Source organism: Chenopodium album, chromosome 3, assembly GCF_948465745.1.
Source record: "Chenopodium album chromosome 3, dcCheAlbu1.1, whole genome shotgun sequence".
Classification (NCBI taxonomy): Eukaryota; Viridiplantae; Streptophyta; class Magnoliopsida; order Caryophyllales; family Amaranthaceae; genus Chenopodium; species Chenopodium album.
In genome coordinates, this window is record NC_137836.1 from 9,177,116 (window position 1) to 9,192,580 (window position 15,465).

The 15,465-nt window shown below is 37.5% G+C and overlaps 1 non-coding gene across 1 annotated transcript; it reads left to right on the forward strand.

Moving 5' to 3' along the window:
* Nucleotides 1–7,303: 7,303 nt before the first annotated feature.
* On the forward strand, nt 7,304–7,410 carry LOC145626016 (small nucleolar RNA R71). The gene has a single exon (XR_014110901.1). It is a non-coding gene; the product is annotated as a small nucleolar RNA R71 (small nucleolar RNA).
* Nucleotides 7,411–15,465: the final 8,055 nt, after the last annotated feature.

Below are 15,465 nucleotides of genomic sequence, written 5' to 3' on the forward strand. Positions count from 1 at the left end.
GATTTATGTTTGAGCATGTTGTCTCATTCAAGCTTGGGGGAGGGTATTCTATCATGTTTGGTGGAATGTTGATTCATATATGTCATGCACCTTTGTATATGCTTTTCCATGTTCTCATATTTTGAAAAAAACTCCAAAAAGATTTTTGTTTCTATCAAGGCAAAATTGCATTGTGTTTTGTTTTGTTATTGCTTTGGACATAATAACATTTGGACTTGTATACTTGAATTCTTTTCTTCCTAAATGGTAGTGGTGTGCACGGTTTGAGATACGTTTAGTTGATTCTAGGATAAAGCATGCTAAGGTAGTTGTCTAGAACTAGGGGGATCATGAAACCGGATTCTACTTGTTTGTGGCATGTTGGTAGTTGCTCCCTATCTTCGATTTGACAACCTTAGTGAGTTTTTGCTACAACCATGTGAGATTTATGTTTGTTCAAGCTTTCATCATATTCTTGCATGAGCGGCATGGGGTCCTTGACTTTGCAAGCCTAATCTATAAAGCTTGATGTATGATTCTTAAACCCGAGACCGAGCTATCTAGGGAGGACAAAGGCACCTTTTTCGGGGTGGTATTTTTCATTTTTAGGTTAGTTTGATTCATATTTGTTTTTGGGTTTCCATTTGCCTTCTTGCAACCATTTGAGCCTTATACCTTCTTTTCAAGCCACATCTTTAGTTCTTTGGCCTTTTGTTTCATTTTCTTTCTATTCTTGGTTTTTTGTGAAGCAAATTGATCACGTATGATGGAGTTTGTGGTGGATAAGTTGGAAATTTGGTTTTTATGAGTGCTAGTTTGTGATTAAGTCTTCTTTGTGAATAATGGCAAGTGTTTGAGTAAAAGTCGTCCTTAATCATAAAAGGCATGGACTAATAAATTGCACTATAGAAAAAGCCGTTCGAATTTAGCAAAAGGCGAGTACATTGCAAGTTTAAGTAAAAAAAAAGAAAAAAAATTTGAAAAAAGTGAAAATTCAAAAATATTTTGATGTATTCTTTTCTCCTTCTAAGCATTGAGGACAATGCTTCATTTAAGCTTGGGTGAGAAGCGTTTACGCCTTTTGTATATATTTCTTGTGAGTATAGCTTCAAATAAGCTTGGGGGTGTTGCTTTTGATTGGTGATTTCTTGATCTTGTTGTTAAGGATTGATCACCCTTTTGCTTCACTTTTTAGGAAAACCTCCAAATTTTAAATTTTAAATTTTAAAGGGATGCGAAGTCAAGATGTCGAGTAGCCCAAAAATTTGATCTTTTTCCGGTTCCTTCGCGGAATCTATGAGATGCTCACTATGGGGGAGATATGAGATTAGTAGGGGAACGCGGTAAGACCGTTTGGGATAAAAGTGGAGGATGATAACTAGTTCCTATGCTTAGCATTTTTATGTTTCAATCAACTTTAGGTATCTTATAGCGTGCACTCCCTTACTTGTTTAGAAAGATTTGCATTCATTGTGCTTGTACATTTGCAAAAGTCCTTTCATGAACATTTGTTTGCTTTTCTTGTATTTTGTTTTCTTTTTCATGCTTTGCCTTATTTGTATTATTATGAGAGTTATGGGTAAACTCTTAGGATACCCTTACGAGAGCATCACTCGTCCTCTAGGGCGATCTAGGGGTTTAAATGGCTTGTCTTTAGTTGCTAAAATTGACCGTGATTCCTACGAAAGTGAGTTAGTGTATATTCTCATCTTCTCTAGTTTTCTCGTTTCTTTCTTTGCTTGAATAATGTCATCATTTTTCCCTTGGGTTGGATTTTGTTTTGCTCGAGGACGAGCAAAAGTTTAGCTTGGGGGAATTTGATCCGTGCCATTTATGGCACCTTTAGGCTATGTTTTCTTTATATTTCTATGCTCCTTTATAGTCGTTTATGTCGTGTTTTTAGAGAATAATGCTCGATTCGCGTGTTTTTGTGTTAGTTTAAAGAAATGCATGCTTTTAATGGCTTTCTTATCATTTTATTCATTTCTCGCCTATTTCTCTTGATTCTCCGTTTCTTTGTCTTGTTTTGTAGGTACGTCGCGGGCTATATGCATGGGAATTGAAAATAGCACCCACTAGGATCAATATGCACTTTTCGGAATTGAATTTGAGTTTGAAACAAAGGAAAATGAAGGATTGCAAAGTATCATATAGGACCTTTGTGCATTGTTTTAGTCATATCTCAAGTTCTACAGATCGGATTAGGGTGATTCAAGTTGGGTTGGAAACTAGACTTGAAGAGATTTCCAATGATAGGCCTCACGCCTTCATACAATTCTTAGATCGGAAGTTACAGCCTTCTGAAAATGGCCCTTGAAAACTGCCGCGGGCGCGGGCTACAGTACCCGCGGGCGCGGGGTTGTCGCAGCTCCAAAACTGCCGTATTTGGGCAGTAAGCACCCGCGGTTGTCCCGAGGGCTCCCCGAGGGCGCGGGCTTGGGCCGTGGGCGCGGCTATCGGGGTGTCCGTTCCCCTCCGCGGGCGCGGCTGATTTCTCCGCGGGTGCGGGTTTCTAAGTCTTTTACGATTTTAAGCTTCTTTTCTCCTTTTGTTTATATAGTTTTTGGTTTCCTTTATTCTTCACTCATGTAATTCTTTAGTTTTAGAATAGTTTTCTCTCTCTTAGGTTGAGAGCTTCTCTCTGTAGATTAGGCTAGATTAGGAGTAGTTTTAGAGAGAGAAAGTGAGGAATTTCAATGGTGATTGAGAGATTGAAGATGCAAGTGTGACAATTGTGTTGGAGATCTTTTTAATTATCAATGAGCATTTCTAAACTCTATCTCATTCAATTGCTTTGTTTAATTTGATGTTTGTTTGGTTTGATTTTGATATTTGATGTTTGATTAGAGTAATTGTTCTTGATATTTTGTTGATTCTTGTTCTCTATAGTTGATAGTTGATTTGATGATGTTGTTTGAGTAGTTGTTGGCTAGGAATTGGGTGAAACTTGTATGATTTATTAATTGTGATTAATTTTGGAATTGTGTTGATTAATTGTTGAGATTAAAGTGATTAGTGAAGGTTTGCATGTGTGTAATTCAATTTGGCCTTGAGAATTATGCTAGATTGCATTGTAATTGCTAATGACATGAACAATTGATTTAGGAATTGCAATTATCAATTGGTTTTGATTGTGATTCTCTTAGTTTGTTATTCATAGTGAACCCTAGCTTAACAATTAGGAGATAGCTCTTTGATTCCTATTGATTGCTCTTATCATTTAGTCCTCACAACCTTTGATTGGCATGCTCTTCCCAAGTTGTTGCAATTGACATGATTACTTGTTGATCCCCGTTCCTAGTGTTTTATTTCCTTGGTTACTTGTTTTGTTAGTTGTTAGTATTCTCTCTTACCTTCGTCTTCGACCTAGCTTAGGCGCATAATTGAAAGTGCTTGAACATTACCGTTCCTTTGGGTTCGACCCTTGACTTGCCTCTATACTCGTATTTAGGTTTGTTAAGTGTTTATAAATTTAGTTTGACCGAGGGAAGATTAGATAACGACCTAGTTTTCCACTCGTCAAGGACTAGGTAGGGGAAAGATGGGCAAAGGCTGCTCGGTCCCAGTCCTAATACACCAGTGGGGTGTCTGCTCACTGTCCAGTCGTACCCATCCCAACTCCTCAAAATACCTAGCAGTCATATAGGTATCCGGTCCACAGTTGGTCAGTTGGTGGGGGTCCACTCTCAACAAAACCGGCCTTTTTCACTATTATTCTAGTGATATGGCCTCCTATACGAATGGGGGTGCGAGACTGGGTACTGGATGTGGCATGTCTTCTCAAATGGTGGATGATGTACCTCCCCATGTTCAGTTTCCCAAACCCATACACATAGTGTCCTATAACAGCTAGTTCGTTGGTTTGGGCGTTATGGGGCTCGTTCCTACCTAGAAAACACAAACCCGCAAATCTTTGCTAGATTTTTGGGATAGGGTGATGAATAGGTTTGGTACTAGCACGTTGGGGGTCGGGGGTAGGCAAACCAGTAAGAGCATAATAAATGTCACCCATTTTATATTCAGCATGCCATTGGTATGGTAATTCAGAATTTAATTCAAACAATTTACAAAATTCCACATAAGTTAAACTAATATTTCTATTTTTCAACCTAAAAAATAAATTTGGTCCATTTCTACTATTTACAACTTTCAAAGAAGATAAGAATTCACAAGTTAATTCACGGTATGTAGGATAACGCATATCAACGAATTTTCTCATTCCTATGTCATTCAAAAATCGTTTAACAAAATCATACAAACCATAAGTTTCTAAAGTAGGGAGGTGTAACCACCGTGAAGGAATTACCTCGCGCCCGGCTAGGTGTTCTAACCGCTCCTTTTGCTCCTGTGGTTAGCAATACAGATCGTTGGCCAGTAGGGAGTTGTAAATCCGGGTCGTACTCCTCCCTCGAACTAGAACTCCTACCGAAAATAGATCGAGCCCTCTTTGAAGCCATGGTAAAAATGGGTATGAAAATTAATTTGAATGAAATTCAAAAATTTTTATATAGAATTGTAGAGGATGAAGAGAAGATTAAGAATATGTAAAAATATTTGGATTTGGGTGAGAAAAGAAGAGAGAATCTTAGAGAGAAGGTAGAGGTTTTAAGTTTTTTAGAGAGAGAAAGTTATGGAGGAAAGAGATAAGAATGAGAAAAAAAAGAAGAAAGAAGGAGAAATAACCCGGATGGCTGTCGCGCCCGGTCGGGCGGGTGCTCTCCCGATCGGGCGATCTAAATTTTTTATTCAGTTATGCTCTCGCGCCCGGTCAGGCGGCACTCGCCCGATCGGGCGATCTAAGTGCCCAATTTTGTCTACTCTCGCGCCCGGTCGGGCGACATTCGCCCAATCGGGCGATCTAAGATGTTCGTATACGATGTGTTTTGCACCCGGTCGGGCAAAAAAAAACTAATTTTTTTAACCCCGCTCTCGCGCCCGATCGGGCGAGCTTCGCCCGGTCGGGCCCGAGGCTAATTTGACGAAATCTTTACTTTCTTCTTTTCTTCAATTTTTGGCTAACTCTTTTCCTTCAAACCTGTACAAACTCATAAAACTCATTAAATTCCCTCATCTCTCCTCTCATAGGAAAAGGAAAGAAAAACTAGTCTAAAAAGCATTTAAATACGGGTTGCCTCCCGCAAAGCGCTGGTTTATCTAGATCCCGCACGACCTTCTTACCAAGTATAAGAACTAGGACTCTTGGTCTAACGCTTGGTCGGGTGGTTTCTCACCCGGTCGAGCGGTGTTTAGGCCACGACACGGCTTCCTGACATACCCTGTGGGACGCCAATTCACTTTATCTGGTGGATCCTCCTTGACTTGGATTGGGGGCTCTTCAATGCTACGCACTAAAGATCCATCTTCGATCGTGGGTTGCTTCAAACTGTTACTGAATTTAGCACTTGCAACTCGATCTGGCGGAACACTCACCGTAGGCTCAATTTCCACAACTTGCTTGATTGATTCCACCTTTTCATCCTCAAAGCCAAGACCGACAGTGTAGAGGGCTCTTTCTATTGCATCAACTTCCTTTTGCCATTTGTTTATCTCATCTGAAAGGGATGCAACACAAGATACCGCCTCCAAGGGATCTTTTACAAGAGCTTAGGGCTTGTTAGAATAACTCTGAACCACATTAACACTAAATCACTTCTCCTCTGTCATGGGGCTTTTAGGGGTATTATTAAGATTAAATATAATTTTATCGTCCCCTACTGATAGTGTTAATTTGCCACTTCTCACATCTATAATTGCTCTTGCAGTGTTGAGGAATTGTCTACCCAAAATAATTGGGGTTTGCGTATCCTCAGCCATATCAAGAACAACAAAATCAATAGGTATATAAAATTTACCTACTCTAACGGGAACATCCTCTAAAACACCTAAGGGGTATTTGAAAGAACGGTCGGCCATTTGTAGAGTAATATTGGTAGCATTTAATTTTCCCATATTTAACTTGGAACACATAGATAATGGCATAACACAAACGCTAGCACCCAAATCACACAATGCATTATCAATCATTAGATTGCCAATATGACAAGGGATAGAAAAACTACCCGGATCTTTTAATTTAGGTGGAGATTTATTTTGAAGTACGGCACTACACTCTGTAGTGAAAGCTACTGTCTCTACCTCACTAATAGACCTTTTTCTTGTCAATATTTCCTTCATAAATTTAGCATATGCAGGGATTTATGTGATTAGTTCAGTGAAGGGAACTGTTACCTTTAAATCTTTTACCGTCTCCAGAAACTTACCAAACTGCTTATCCAAGTTTATTTTCAAGTGACGATTAGGGAATGGAAGTTTGATAACCGGATTTGGAGCATTATTTCTCTTATCTGGAGTGGCCACCTTCCCTGGAGTCGTATCCTGCAATGTAGAATTAGATATATTAGTAATATGCTTTAGCCCTGCGGGGCTACTAGCTACATTTTCTGGTTTAACGGAATTAAGATTAGCATTATTTATTAAAACAGGTTCATCATCTCTGGGCATAGGGGGCCCTTCATAGTTTGAACCACTTCGTAGAGTAATTGCATAGGCTTGATCCGTAGGCCTGGTCGGTTGTGCTGGCAGAGCTCCCTGTTGGCGGGCTTGTAGAGTAGCGGAAAGTTGCGCAATTTGATTATCTACAATTTTATTGTGTGCTAGAATTGAATCAATTTGTGCATCTCTACTCTCCATGTGCTTCTACATATTAACCAGCATCGCTCTAATTTCGACCAAGGCAGGGTCGGAAGATGAGGAGGGTTGTTGTGGTTGGTTCTTCTGGCCAGCATTGGGGTGGTAATATTTCTACTGTTGTTGTTGTGGCGCCTGTGGTTCTTGTGGTGGTGGATTTTGAACATTAGTACTCCGGTAGGAGAGGTACGGATGATTCCGGTACCCAGCATTGTAGGTGTTAGAGTATGGGTTATTCTGCCTATAAGCTTGAAAGGCATTAACTTGCTCCACGGAACTCCTGCAATCTTGTTCCCAATGACCTAAAATTCCACAATTTTCACATAAAGCCTCATTATCATTATTATTAATTGCAGAAACATTAGCTATATTAGCAGTGCTAAGATTATCTAATTTTTGGCAGATAGAGGTTAATTGAGCTTGCAAAAAGGATACAGAGTCAACACTATGCTTCCCCTTGTTAGCAAGGCCTCTAGGATTCCCATATTGGGAATTGTGTATCACCATATCTTCAATAACCTGACCTCCATCATCAGAATTAAGATTCATAAATCTCCCACTAGCTGCAGAATCTAAGATTATTCTAGATGAATTTCCAATGCCATTATAAAAGGCTTTGATTAACTACCATTGTGCTAAATTATGGTGGGGGCATTCTCTTTGTAGGTCCTTGAACCTCTCCCAAGCCTCATATAAAGTTTCATCGGCTTCTTGGGCAAAGTTCTGAATTGCACTCCGTAGTAGGGTTGTTCTCTTTGCAGGATAATACTTGTTATAAAAATTCAAAACAAGAGTTTCCCAATTAGTTATACCAAGTGCAGTTCTATTTAAACCATTAAACCACAATTTAGCTTTTCCAATTAAAGAGAAAGGAAAGAGAATCTCCCTGATTTGGTCTTGTGTGACCCCAGCTTGCCTGATGGTATTACAGTACTGAAATTAGTCTGCAATATGGAGATTTGGGTCTTCACCCTTAGCTCCACTAAATTGCTTCCTTTCTATCATCGTTATGAATTGGGGTTTAATTTCGAACTATACCCCGTCAAGAGCCGGAGTGGGGGTAAGGTGTGGAAAATCTGTAAGCTTTGGTTATGAGTAATCACTAAGCTTCTTTTGAGTCGTCATCTCTGGTTCTGGATCTGATGATACCTCTGAATCGCTAGAACCAGTTGGAGGATCTCGGTGATTAATATTATTCCCAGATTTCGCCAGAATTTGCTTGTAAAGGTTCTTCTGACTATGGAAGGATCGTTCGATCTCAGGATCAAATGGGATGCAACCTGATCTGGAACACCTGGGCATAAACAAAAAAAAAACTAAAAGCAAATATGAGACTTGCCTCAAAGAACTAACGTTCTCTGAGACAAAAATAAATAACCTAGACTACAAAAATAATCAGAAATAAAAATAAAACCGTTTCCCCGGCAACGGCGCCAAATTTTGACAGGCTAAAGTCGTATCACCTAATCAAAAGTAATTCCTAAAACCACTAACTAAAATAGATAGGGAAGTAGTGTCAAATCCACAGGGAAACGAGTCTTTTTATTCCTAATTAATTAATATAATCTAGATTATAAAGTAACTACAATATAATGATCGAAGGAAACTAAACTACGAAGATTAAGGATAAGGAGAAAACAATATATAAAAAGGATCTAGGGCATAGGTTCACCAATAAATAATATTCCAGGGTAAAACATAATAATCAATCATCAATGCATACATTAATCAGATCATAAAGGGCTTTCGCTACGTATTACAATCACACAATTAATTTACCGTTATTAAATCTCATCTTTCGAATCTCGACTCAACCATTTATAAATTAACCTGCCTATTGAAACTAGACCTAAACATCAATTCTCATCTGTCGAATTTCGAATCAATGTTATTAAACTCATGCATAAAAGATCTGCGCAAATCTAGTCACAGAGCATTAAATCAATCAATAGGAAATTAATCTAGCATTGATAATTAACAACAATAAATTACCCCTTCATATTATTTATGGATCCCCACAAACCCTAGAAATAAAACTACTCACACATAATTAAGTCTAAACTAATCAAAGCAATAAAACAAGACATGATCAAAGGAATAAAATAAACAACTAAGATTAAGAGGAGAGAAATCGTTACCAAATAAATCTGGAATTAAGAATAGAGTTGAAAACAAATTATATGAGGGAGAAACTAATCTAAAAGCTAAGTAGAGAGAGAAAATCAAAGAAATAATTAAGAGAGAGTAAAAGAAGCTCCTAAACTTGCTTAACGGAAAAGTATTTATACTAAGCAAGAAACCTAAACTAAAACAAACTTAAACGTCGAATAATTAACCCCTAATAATAACACGCGCTCGATCGGGCGAGGCACCGCCCGATCGGGCGCGCCTTTTTCCTCTCAAGTATTAATCTCGCGCCCGGCCAGGCGCGAGATCGGGTGCCAGCCTTTGCTTTCCTCGCCCGGCCGGGCGCGCCTCCGGGCGCCTGCCTCTTTGGTCGGGCGGTACTCTTGGGCCGCTATTTGGATTTCGATTGGTCTTCAATTCTTCGGGCCAATCTGGATTTCCTCTTCGGGTCTTGAATACTTGGTCCAAATGCCCCGGTATCACATATACCGAGCCCTTAATCACTGGTTCGATGGCTCTAACCGGCCCTGGGCTATAGAAACTGGTCATGCTTCTCCAATGCTTGTAGTTGCTCCATAATATCTCGGAAAAATGCTCCAAAAGTGCAAATCCCTACAAAAGTCAACCAAATCTACGAAAACACTAGAAAACACCAATTAGTAATACAAATGGCCCTAAAGAGCCAAAAATACTACTAATTATGACCAAGGGACGGGGGTAAAATACTATATAAAATAGACATATCACAAACTTAATCTATACCTTTCCATGCACATTCTTTGTAATGATTCAATTGGAGTCTCTGGGTTTGCCTCCAAGTCTTGTATCAAGTGTCTACAAAACCATGCTGAAGAGACCATACGATTCTTTTCTAGCCTCCCTCAAGTTGTATGTTCACCTTCTAGCTTCTTTATAACCCTGCTGACTTTATCAATAAGAACTGCTGCATGAATCCTCCTATTGCAATCATTGATCAGACACCTTGCTGTGTATCATTGATTGTCAGTATAGTCAACTGACACTGTAAAGCATTCTTATATGCAATAATCTCTGAATACCCTCAAGATATTGTGTTTTGGTTTCAAAAATTAACCATGGTTCAAGTTGAATTGACCCAAATGGTAAGTTAAACCACACTTTGCCATTTCTGTACAGCTTGTCTAAAACATGGGACCAATCTAGGTAATCTTCAAATGTCTTCTCATGGATATTATCAGCTGGATCTTCCTCTTCCACAATGTAGTCATCATCAATATTCAAGTTCATATCCAAATCATCCTCAACTTCAGAAACTTCATAATCATCATCTTCATCATCATCAGAAGGCCATGCATTAGACTCACCATCACTTTCCTCAAAAGGCATAGGTTTTTTGCTCCTAGTATTCACTTGTCTCTCTCCTCCTTTATTTTTCCTAACCTCAACACCATACTTATTTGATGTGCTTCTAGGCACCCTCCACTCTTTTGGTTTAACTCTAGTTTGTTGTTTAGGCTTTCCAGCAGAACTAGCAGAACCCTTAGTTTGGGTTGGTTGCCTTGGTGCAACTGATGTTGGTTGTGGCGGTGGTGGTGGGGGTGGTTGGGGGGGAGGTGTAGGCTGTCTTGGTTAGGTTAGTGATCTCTGCATATGTGGGTTGTTTGGGGAAGCATGGTGTGTTGGTGTTGGTGGTGGAGAAGGATGCTCTTGGGAATTGAAAAATTTGGTGGTGGAGTTGTGGGTTCTCTTGGTTGAGTAGACTGTGTAGGTTGGGTTTTTGTCTTCTTTGGAGTTACTTTTTTTTCTTCTTGGAGTTTCTTTGGTTGTGATGGTGGTTTACTTTTTTCATTTGTGGGTTGAGATGTTTCTTTTCGTGAGGGTGGAGGTTGAGAATCCCCTGGAAATAACACATCAGTTGCTGCTGTGTTAAATATCCTAAAATATTCAACCCCATCATCATCTGCATTCACAATAGGGACTTCTACAACCACAGTAAATGGTTGTTGGGCCTTATGCTCCTCCTTAGCTTTTACTGCCTTTGCATTTCCCCTATTGTAACACCCTAGAAATTCCTTTCCTTAAAATACCTATTTTACCCTTTTAAAATACGAAATAGGAATATCTAAGACATTACCGCCACCGTAAAAACGGCTAAGGCAACTATCAAAGATACACAGCGGAAGACTTAAAATCAAAACCAGTCAAAACAAGTCCACTTAAAAGTCAACCAACGAAAGTAAAGTTTAAAACCAAAACAAACGAAGTCAAATAAAATCAAACTACAACTTGGAACCATCAAAGGCCCTTATTCAAAACCAAACCAAATCCAAAACTTTGCGTTAGTCCACATATAAAATAACACCACAAATAGTCAATGCATAAAGCACGTCGCAATCTAATAGAAACTAGCATGATTCGCTCTTCACTCATGCCCCGTCATGAATATGCTTCACTACCAGAAAAGCTTATCTCTACTTGCTTCCACTACTCTCCATTAAAAATGGGTCATCATAGGGTCAAGATAAAAACATGGCCAAAACACACAAACATACACAATCAGCAAAGCTGAGTACATAAGCGTAATTAAACAACTAACATGTTTTCACCTATCAACACACACTTACCTCAATGCACCTGTGAACAAACACACCCAACATTCAACAAGACTCATTATCTAGACACTAAATAATTTATTTAGCGTTGATTACGCATCGAACGGGTTTCCAACTCTACCCCCCCCCCCCAATAAATTGAGGTTAACTGACACGGAGCTAACCGTGCAAGCGACAAACCACACATAGGTGGCGGAATTCCAGTGCATAATAATAAATAAAAAGGAATGTACAGCATCATGTACTCCATTAGAAGCTATGATCAAATATAAAGTCACATAACTCCCCCCATATGTTCATACTCAAGGTATATACGTTCCAATAGTTTTGGTGCATAATCTCTTTCATTTTACGTTATTTACATATTATTATACTTGGTGACGACTCTCAAAGCATAATAATTCAATCAACACCAATTATTCAATCAACAAACATACCAATTTAATTCTTGAATATTTAGTGACCACATAATATTTAATGTTGAACCCTTTTTAATTCTACCTCAGTGTCAAAGACACCTTAAACGCAAAAACGCCAAAAATCCTATCCCTCGGTGTTAAAAACACCTTAAGTGCACAAAGGCACCAACATACAATTCTTTCCTTGTGTACATAGACACTCATATAGCTCCTTCCTCATGCTTAAAACATCAATAAAAATTATATGAACCATAATAAAATTCATTTTTAATATTCCAAGCCAAATTAAACATATAGTTTAACTAAACATGCATTCTATCATGCCATAAATAAAAGTATAGTCCATATAATCATGCCAAAAATATAATTTTCCAATCCATAAACCATCACAAATAATTCATGCTTCACAATTCAATCACCAACACCAATAATTCACAATTCCATACATAAACCTTAGCATGATACTACTTGTAATTGATTGAAATCAAGCCTAACATGATACTACATCACCAAAATATGCTAAGTATGCGAACGTACCTTGAGTACGATCTTAAAATTAGGGTTGGCAAAAGCTGACCCAACCCGAAAACACGACCCGAACCCGACCTGAAAATAGCGGGTTAGGGTTGAGGATTTCGACCCGAAAACTTAAATGGGTTGACACGAACCCGACACGAAATTTAAATGGGTTAGGTTAAGGTTGAAAATCCCAACCCGAAAATGACCCACATAGCCCAAAAACATTTAAGTTATTATAATAAATAAATAAATAAATAAAAAACAACTTTCAGCCCAGCCCAAATTCGAATAAAGCCCTCTTATAAAGTCAAAAACCCTAAAAACTCCTATTCTCTTTCATTTTCTCTCAGCTGTCACCTGCCTTCTTTCTCTCTCTTAAACTTCCTCTCTCTTTAACCCCTAAAATCCTCTTTATTGTTGTTCAAACACTAAAATCCTCTTCTATCCTTGAATATTTTTACATCATTCTATGCCTCCTGATATTGTACACGCCACTAAGCCTCTTCCTAGCCTCTCCTTTGTCTATCCAAGGTATTTTTCATGCTAATTTTTGTTGTTAAGTTATGTTATATTGTTGTTATACTATTGTTGTCTTGTTTTTGCTGATTTTTGTTGTTAATTTTTGTTGTAAATGTTTTATGCGAATTAATCATGCTAATTTCAGTTAATTGTTTTATACATGTTAAATACACGATTTTACATGTTTTTAATAGTTTTTATTTGCGATGTTTACTTGTTTGACTTTTAATGATCTGCATGTTTGTGAACAAATTATTTATGTTTTGGTTTTAATTAATTGTTGTGTTATTTTTTAATTGCAGCAAGTAGCGGCCAATCAAATCCACCTCAAAGAAGAGAAGATAAATTACACCATGAAGGATGGGCAAAACAAAGAGAATTAAAGATTGTACTTAATTAAAAATCAGTGTAGCTTTTGAAATTCAATTTGTTATTCGTTAATTAGATTTGGTTTGTAACCCTTTATGTAAATTTATTAGACTATTTTGTTTAAGATTGAATTTTGTTTTTCTAAAAAAATTTAAAATGCTATTGAATGAACAAAGTCAGGTTTTTCGGGTTGACCCAACCCGAATATAGCAGCCTGATTTATACCCAAAAAAGATTTTGGGTCAAATCAGGTCATTTTCAGGTTAACCGGAACCCGAAAATATCAAGTTCAGGTTGAGTTTTTCAACCCGAAAACTTAAATGGATCAGGTTCGGGTTAGGGGTCAACTGATTCGAAATTAGCTGACCCGAACACGAACCCGACCTAATCTGTTTGACACCCCTACTTAAAATCGCCACGACTAATAGAAATTGCTTACTTCAAAGTCTCCTACACATTAAAATCATAATAGAGTATTAAAATCCACTCTAAACAAATTTCCGGCAATATATACTATTATAAAACCCCCCATAATTTAATTAAAATAAGCTGAAATTATATTTAAAACACCATACTTAAGTCCCAATTAATGGGTAATTGAAATTTCTTCAAGAAACATAAGATTAAGTGCGCTACAAAATTCCAGCACTTTATTTTAATTAAAACTTGCTGTAAATTAGTCTTAAAACACTTTAATCAAAGATCTAACCCATAATACATCATATTCTTTCAATAATTCATAAATCAAGAACCTAAGGTTTAAAAAATTGGGGTTTTTTTAATTAAAAACAAAATCTGAAAATTAATCAACATAATTATTATAATCAAACATCAAAATTAAATCCCAAAACTCATAATTAACAAATAGATTTAAGCATAGATAAGTTTTAAACAAGAAAGATTAAATTTTTTTCGAGAACCGCAAGTGGTAGCAACGGCCACCACGGCACGGCTGGGCTGCTGCCACCCCTGCCTATGCCGCCGCGACTGCTGGTCGTGCGCAATGGTGGGCGGTGGTGAGGTGGTGGTCCGACCGTGCAAAAAGGGGAAGGGAAAAGAGGAAAAAAAAGAAAAGAAAAAATAAAGAGAAAAGGGAGAGAAGTTACCTTGGGTTTTCTCCACTTTGGGCAAAGTTGATTTGCCTCATAAGAGGGATATTTATACCCCTTCTCTTCCACCCTTTTACCCTAAACTTTCCTCTTTTAGTTTTTCCTAATCCCTTCCCTAATAAAACTTGTTAAAATCATACTTTCCTAAAATAAAACCCCAACTTTTATAAAATAAATAATTAAACAAACTTTCCTTTAATAAAAAATATTTCCAAACTTACATAGGATAAATAATTAAAATACCATAATTAAAATATTAAAATTATTTAAATACCTTTATTAAATACATATTTTAAATAAAAATACGTATAAAAATACGGGGTATTACACCTATTCTCTTCCTCCTTCTGCCTAATTTGTTCAGCCTTGTTCTTCAAAGTTCTTGTCTAACTAACTTCTGCAAACTGGAACACAATAGATGATTGTCTTGTCTCTTCTATGAACAATTCTATTTCATCCTTCTATTCATTCCACTCCCACATTTTCAACATTGCCCCATCATCAACTAACTCTAACTTACGATTAGTTCTAAGTTTACTCACAAACAAGGTGAAGTATTTAGGGACGAGGAAAACTGCTTCACTAAATCCTCAAACATATACTCAAATAACTCCATCAAATTGGTCTTATTCATCCACCCTAACATCAAAAGTACCACCTAGCGAACAAACTAACAGCCACAGTGCACTCATCCTAAGAATGAATAATAAACATCAACATTTAACATCACACTCCAAACAATTCGCATACAACACATCAAACTTAACCTAAATAATTCAAATTCGAACTTAATAGCATAACAACCAAACTAACATAATCATTGTCGAATAAACCCTAACCCTAACTCAATTTCACAAAAAACAAAAAAAAACAAAAAAAAAAAAAAAAAAAAAAACAAAGTTAAAGCTCGAAAACAAATTGATAAGGACAATATTACCTTGCGTAAGCTTAATCGAGCCCAGGTGCGAATTAGGAGTGTAATTCAGTCACGTACACCTTTCTTTTTCTCAAACCTCACCAAGCTGCTTCTTTGTTCAATCGAAACCCCAATTTACTGTCCTAGTAGCAATGTACACCTAAGATAGAAGAAAGTTTGAAGCTTTTTGATTGATTTTGGGGTTCAACATTAATGGAGAAGAACAGAGA